The 7,056-nt window shown below is 40.9% G+C and overlaps 1 non-coding gene across 1 annotated transcript; it reads left to right on the top strand.

Moving 5' to 3' along the window:
- Positions 1 to 6,435: 6,435 nt before the first annotated feature.
- Positions 6,436 to 6,543, top strand: LOC130977736 (small nucleolar RNA R71). Its single transcript, XR_009085415.1, has one exon. It is a non-coding gene; the product is annotated as a small nucleolar RNA R71 (small nucleolar RNA).
- The last annotated feature ends 513 nt before the right edge of the window (positions 6,544 to 7,056 follow it).

Below are 7,056 nucleotides of genomic sequence, written 5' to 3'. Positions count from 1 at the left end.
CTTCAAGCCGACAATCTCCGTGGGATCGACCCTTGCTCACGCAAGGTATTACTTGGACGACCCAGTGCACTTGCTGGTTAGTTGTGCGGGATTGCAAAAGTGTGATTGCAATTTCGTGCACCAAGTTTTTGGCGCCGTTGCCGGGGATTGTTCGAGTTTGGACAACTGACGGCTTATCTTGTTGCTTAGATTAGGACTGTTTTGTTTTTGTTGGTTTAGAGTCTTTTAGTTGAGTCTAGTTTCATATTTTAAGTTTGGTGTCAATTGCATGCTTTTGCTTTTCTTTTAGTTTTTCGAATTTGCATGTCCTTAGTTTCTTTTTGATCTTTAAAAATTCTAAGTTTGGTGTCCTCTTTGTGTTTTTCCCTTAAAAATTTTCGAAAATTAGTGTTTGATTTTCTAAAAATTTTAAGTTTGGTGTCATTTTGTTGTTTTTCTCTTTCCTCTTTTCAAAAATCAAATCTTTTCCATAAAAATTTTTCAATCATATCTTTTTAATTGCTCTTTTCAAAATCTTTTTAATTAACTAATTGATTCAGTTATCAATTTGCTTTGATCTTATTTTCTTTTTGATTTTCGAATTTTTATCTTAATTTACTTTTATTTTATTTTATTTTTTCGTTTAATTCAAAAAAAAAATAAATAAATATACTTTGCTTGTGAATCCATATCATTTCCCTTTATCCATTATGGACCTAAGTGGGATTGATCAGTCCAGAAGGACTCAGGGGTCATATGCTAACCCCATTACAGCTGCATATGGGAGTAGCATTTGTATACCTCCCATCAAAGCAAGCAGCTTTGAGCTAAATCCTCAACTCATTATCATAGTGCAGCAAAATTGCCAGTATTCCGGTCTTCCACAGGAAGAGCCTACTGAGTTTCTGGCACAGTTCTTACAAATTGCTGACACAGTACATGATAAAGAGGTAGATCAGGATGTCTACAGACTATTACTGTTTCCATTTGCTGTAAAAGATCAAGCAAAAAGGTGGTTGAATAACCAACCTACAGCAAGCATAAAGACATGGAAACAGTTATCAGAAAAATTCCTGAATCACTTTTACCCTCCAAAGAGGATGACACAGCTAAGGCTGGACATCCAAGGCTTTAAACAAGAGGATAATGAATCCCTTTATAATGCCTGGGAGAGGTATAGAGGTATGTGGTGCACGAAATTATGATCACTACAACTTCGCACAACTAACCAGCAAGTGCACTGGGTCGTCCAAGTAATACCTTACGCGAGTAAGGGTCGATCCCACGGAGATTGTTGGTATGAAGCAAGCTATGGTCACCTTGTAAATCTTAGTCAGGCAGACTCAAATGGGTATGGATGATATATGAATAAAACATAAAGATAAAGATAGAGATACTTATGTATATCATTGGTGAGAGCTTCAGATAAGCGAATGAAGATGCCTTCCCTTCCGTCTCTCTGCTTTCCTACTGTCTTCATCCAATCCTTCTTACTCCTTTCCATGGCAAGCTTGTGTAGGGTTTCACCGTTGTCAGTGGCTACCTCCCATCCTCTCAGTGAAAATGTTCCCATGCTCTGTCACAGCATATGGCTAATCAGCTGTCGGTTCTCGTTCAGGCCGGAATAGAATCCATCGATTCTTTTGCGTCTGTCACTAACGCCCCGCCTGCTAGGAGTTTGAAGCACGTCACAGTCATTCAATCATTGAATCCTACTCAGAATACCACAGACAAGGTTAGACCTTCCAGATTCTCTTGAATGCCGCCATCAGTTCTTGCCTATACCACGAAGACTCTGATCTCACGGAATGGCTGGCTCGTTTGTCAGACGAGCACTCGGTTGTCAGGCGATCAACCATGCATCGTGCAATCAGGAATCCAAGAGATATTCACTAGAGCCTCGAATGCTTGTAGAACAAGAGTGGTTGTCAGTCACTTTGTTCATGGGTGAGAATGATGATGAGTGTCACGGATCATCACATTCATCAAGTTGAAGAACAAGTGATATCTTGGACAAAGAACAAGCGGAATTGAATAGAAGAACAATAGTAATTGCATTAATACTCGAGGTACAACAGAGCTCCACACCTTAATCTATGGTGTGTAGAAACTCCACCGTTGAAAATACATAAGAACAAGAGTGATCATTGGTTTCGGCCCCAGAGAGGGAACCCGAAGAACCAAGATGAAAATACAATAGCAAAAGGTCCTACTTATAGAAAACTAGTAGCCTAAGGTGTACAGAGATGAGTAAATGACATAAAAATCCACTTCCGGGCCCACTTGGTGTATGCTTGGGCTGAGCAATGAAGCATTTTCGTGTAGAGACTCTCCTTGGAGTTAAACGCCAGCTTTTATGCCAGTTTGGGCGTTTAACTCCCATTTAGGTGCCAGTTCCGGCGTTTAACGCTGAGATTTCTGTAGGTGACTTTGAACGCCGGTTTGGGCCATCAAATCTTGGGCAAAGTATGAACTATCATATATTGCTGGAAAGCCCAGGATGTCTACTTTCCAACGCCGTTGAGAGCGCGCCAATTGGGCTTCTGTAGCTCCAGAAAATCCACTTCGAGTGCAGGGAGGTCAGAATCCAACAGCATCTGCAGTTCTTTTCAGTCTCTGAATCAGATTTTTGCTCAGGTCCCTCAATTTCAGCCAGAAAATACCTGAAATCACAGAAAAACACACAAACTCATAGTAAAGTCCAGAAAAGTGAATTTTAACTAAAAACTAATAAAAATATACTAAGAACTCAACTAGAACTACCAAAAACATACTAAAAACAATGCCAAAAAGAGTACAAATTATCTGCTCATCACAACACCAAACTTAAATTGTTGCTTGTCCTCAAGCAACTGAAAATCAAATAAGATAAAAAGAAGAGAATATACTATAGACTCCAAATTATCAATGAAACTTAGCTCCAAATTAGATGAGCGGGACTAGTAGCTTTTTGCCTCCGAACAGTTTTGGCATCTCACTTTATCCTTTGAAATTCAGAATGATTGGCTTCTTTAGGAACTCAGAATCCAGATAGTGTTATTGATTCTCCTAGTTAAGTATGATGATTCTTGAACACAGCTACTTATTGAGTCTTGGCCGTGGCCCAAAGCACTCTGTCTTCCAGTATTACCACCGGATACATACATGGCACAGACACATAATTGGGTGAACCTTTTCAGATTGTGACTCAGCTTTGCTAGAGTCCCCAATTAGAGGTGTCCAGGGTTCTTAAGCACACTCTTTTTGCCTTGGATCACAACTTTATTTCTTTCTTTTTCTTTTCTTTTTCTTTCTCCCCCTTTTTTTTCGTTTTCTTTTCTCTTTTTTTTTGTATTCACTGCTTTTTCTTGCTTCAAGAATCATTTTTATGATTTTTCAGATCCTCAGTAACATGTCTCCTTTTTCATCATTCTTTCAAGAGCCAACAATTTTAACATTCATGAACAACAATTTCAAAAGACATATGCACTGTTTAAGCATACATTCAGAAAACAAAAGTATTGCCACCACATCAAACTAATTAAGCTAGTTTTAAAGATGAATTTGAAATCCTGTACTTCTTGTTCTTTTGTGATAAAAACAGTTTTCATTTAAGAAAGGTGATGGATTCATAGGACATTCATAACTTTGAGGCATAGACACTAAGACACTAATGATCATAAGACACAAACATGGATAAACATAAGCATAATAATCGAAAATCAGAAAAATAAAGAACAAGGAGATTAAAGAACGGGTCCACCTTAGTGATGGCGGCTTGTTCTTCCTCTTGAAGGCCTTATGGAGTGCTTGAGCTCCTCAATGTCTCTTCCTTGTCTTTGTTGCTCCTCTCTCATGATTCTTTGATCTTCTCTAATTTCATGGAGGAGGATGGAATGTTCTTGGTGCTCCACCCTTAGTTGTCCCATGTTGGAACTCAATTCTCCTAGGGAGGTGTTCAGTTGCTCCCAATAGTCTTGTGGGGGAAAGTGCATCCCTTGAGATAAATCTCTCCATCTCCCATGACTCGGAGGTGGAGGCTTTTACCTTCCCTTTCCTCTTTCTAGAGGTTTCTCCGGCCTTGGATGCTATAAATGGTTATGGAAAAACAAAAAGCAATGCTTTTACCATACCAAACTTAAGAGGTTTGCTCGTCCTCGAGCAAAAGAAGAAAGAAATAGAGGAGAAGAGGAAGAAGATGGAGGAGATGGAGGAGGTTGTGTGGTTTTATGAAGGATGGATGTGAGTGGTGAAGAGAAAGAAGGGTTTTTGATGGTTGAAGGGTTTTTGGGGAAGAGTGGTAGAGGTGATTGGTGAATGGGTGAAGAAGAGAGAGAGTGGTGGGGTTGGTGGGGATCCTGTGGGGTCCACAGATCCTGAGGTGTCAAGGAAAAGTCATCCCTGCACCAAATGGCATGCAAAATCACGTTTTGAGCCAATTCTGGCGTTAAACGCCGGGCTGGTGCCCATTTCTGGCGTTTAACGCCAGGTTCTTGCCCTTTCCTGGCGTTTAACGCCAGTCTGGTGCCCCTTTCTGGCGTTAAACGCCCACCTGCTAGCCTCACTGGCGTTTAAACGCCAGTGGGTTCTTCCTCCAGGGTGTGCTGTTTTTCTTCCTGTTTTTCATTCTGTTTTTGCTTTTTCAATTGATTTTGTAACTTCTCATGATCATCAACCTACAAAATAAAATAAAATAACAAAAGAAAATAGATAAAATATAACATTGGGTTGCCTCCCAACAAGCGCTTCTTTAATGTCAATAGCTTGACAGAGGGCTCTCATGGAGCCTCACATTTTCTCAGAGCAATGTTGGAACCTCCCAACACCAAACTTAGAGTTTGAATGTGGGGGTTCAACACCAAACTTAGAGTTTGGTTGTGGCCTCCCAACACCAAACTTAGAGTTTGACTGTGGGGGCTCTGTTTGACTCTGAATTGAGAGAAGCTCTTCATGCTTCCTCTCCATGGTGACAGAGGGATATCCTTGTGCCTTAAACACAAAGGATTCTTCATTCACTTGAATGATCAGTTCACCTCCATCAACATCAATCACAGCTTTTGCTGTGGCTAGGAAGGGCCTGCCAAGGATGATGGTTTCATCCATGCACTTCCCAGTCTCTAGGACTATGAAATCAGTAGGGATGTAATGGTCTTCAATCTTAACCAAAACATTCTCTACAAGTCCATAAGCTTGTTTTCTTGAGTTGTCTGCCATCTCTAGTGAGATTTTTGCAGCTTGTACCACAAAGATCCCTAGCTTCTCCATTACAGAGAGAGGCATGAGGTTTACACTTGACCCTAAGTCACACAGAGCCTTCTTGAAGGTCATGGTGCCTATGGTACAAGGTATGGAAAACTTGCCAGGATCTTGTCTCTTTTGAGGTAATTTCTGCCTAGACAAGTCATCCAGTTCTTTGGTGAGCAAAGGAGGTTCATTCTCCCAAGTCTCATTTCCAAATAACTTGTCATTTAGCTTCATGATTGCTCCAAGGTATTTAGCAACTTGCTCTTCAGTGACATACTCATCCTCTTCAGAGGAGGAATACTCATCAGAGCTCATGAAAGGCAGAAGTAAGTCCAATGGAATCTCTATGGTCTCATTTTGAGCCTCAGATTCCCATGGTTCCTCATTGGGGAACTCAGTGGAGGTCAGTGCACGCCCATTGAGGTCTTCCTCAGTGGCGTTCACTGCCTCACCTTCCTCTCCAAATTCGGCCATGTTAATGGCCTTGCACTCTCCTTTTGGATTTTCTTCTGTGTTGCTTGGAAGAGTACTTGGAGGGAGTTCAGTAACTTTCTTGCTCAGCTGACCCACTTGTGCCTCCAAATTTCTAATGGAGGACCTTGTTTCAGTCATGAAACTTTGAGTGGTTTTGATTAGATCAGAGACCATGGTTGCTAAGTCAGAGGGGTTCTGCTTAGAACTCTCTGTCTGTTGCTGAGAAGATGATGGAAAAGACTTGCCATTGGTAAACCTGTTTTTTCCACCATTATTGTTGTTGAGACCTTGTTGAGGTCTCTCTTGATTCTTCCATGAGAAATTTGGTTGATTTCTCCATGAAGAATTATAGGTGTTTCCATAGGGTTCTCCTAGGTAATTCACCTCTTCCATTGAAGGGTTCTCAGGATCATAAGCTTCTTCTTCAGATGAAGCATCCTTAGTACTGCTTGGTGCATTTTGCATTCCAGATAGACTTTGAGAAATCAAATTGACTTGTTGAGTCAATATTTTATTCTGAGCCAATATGGCATTCAGAGTATCAATCTCAAGAGCTCCTTTCTTCTGATTAGTCCCATTGTTCACAGGATTCCTTTCAGAAGTGTACATGAATTGGTTATTTGCAACCATTTCAATTAGCTCTTGAGCTTCTGTAGGCGTCTTCTTCAGATGAAGAGATCCTCCAGCAGAGCTATCCAAAGACATCTTGGACAGTTCAGACAGACCATCATAGAAAATACCTATGATGCTCCATTCAGAAAGCATGTCAGAAGGACATTTTCTGATCAATTGTTTGTATCTTTCCCAAGCTTCATAGAGGGATTCTCCTTCCTTCTGTCTGAAGGTTTGGACTTCCACTCTAAGCTTACTCAATTTTTGAGGTGGAAAGAACTTTGCCAAGAAGGCATTGACTAGCTTTTCCCAAGAGTCCAGGCTTTCTTTAGGTTGAGAGTCCAACCATGTCCTAGCTCTGTCTCTTACAGCAAAAGGGAATAGCATAAGTCTGTAGACCTCAGGGTCAACCCCATTAGTCTTGACAGTGTCACAGATTTGCAAGAATTCAGCTAAGAACTGATGAGGATCTTCCAATGGAAGTCCATGGAACTTGCAATTCTGTTGCATTAGAGAAACTAATTGAGGCTTAAGCTCAAAGTTGTTTGCTCCAATGGTAGGGATAGAGATGCTTCTCCCATAGAAGTCGGGAGTAGGTGCAGTAAAGTCACCCAGCACCTTCCTTGCATTGTTGGCATTGTTGTTGTTTTCGGCTGCCATGTGTTCTTCTTCTTTGAAGAATTCGGTCAGGTTCTCTAAAGAGAGTTGTGCTTTGGCTTCTCTTAGCTTTCTCTTCAAGGTCCTTTCAGGTTCAGGGTCAGCTTCAAC

This window comes from Arachis stenosperma, chromosome 4 (assembly GCF_014773155.1).
Source record: "Arachis stenosperma cultivar V10309 chromosome 4, arast.V10309.gnm1.PFL2, whole genome shotgun sequence".
NCBI classification, from domain to species: domain Eukaryota; kingdom Viridiplantae; phylum Streptophyta; class Magnoliopsida; order Fabales; family Fabaceae; genus Arachis; species Arachis stenosperma.
This window is presented reverse-complemented; position numbering and strand designations above follow the sequence as displayed.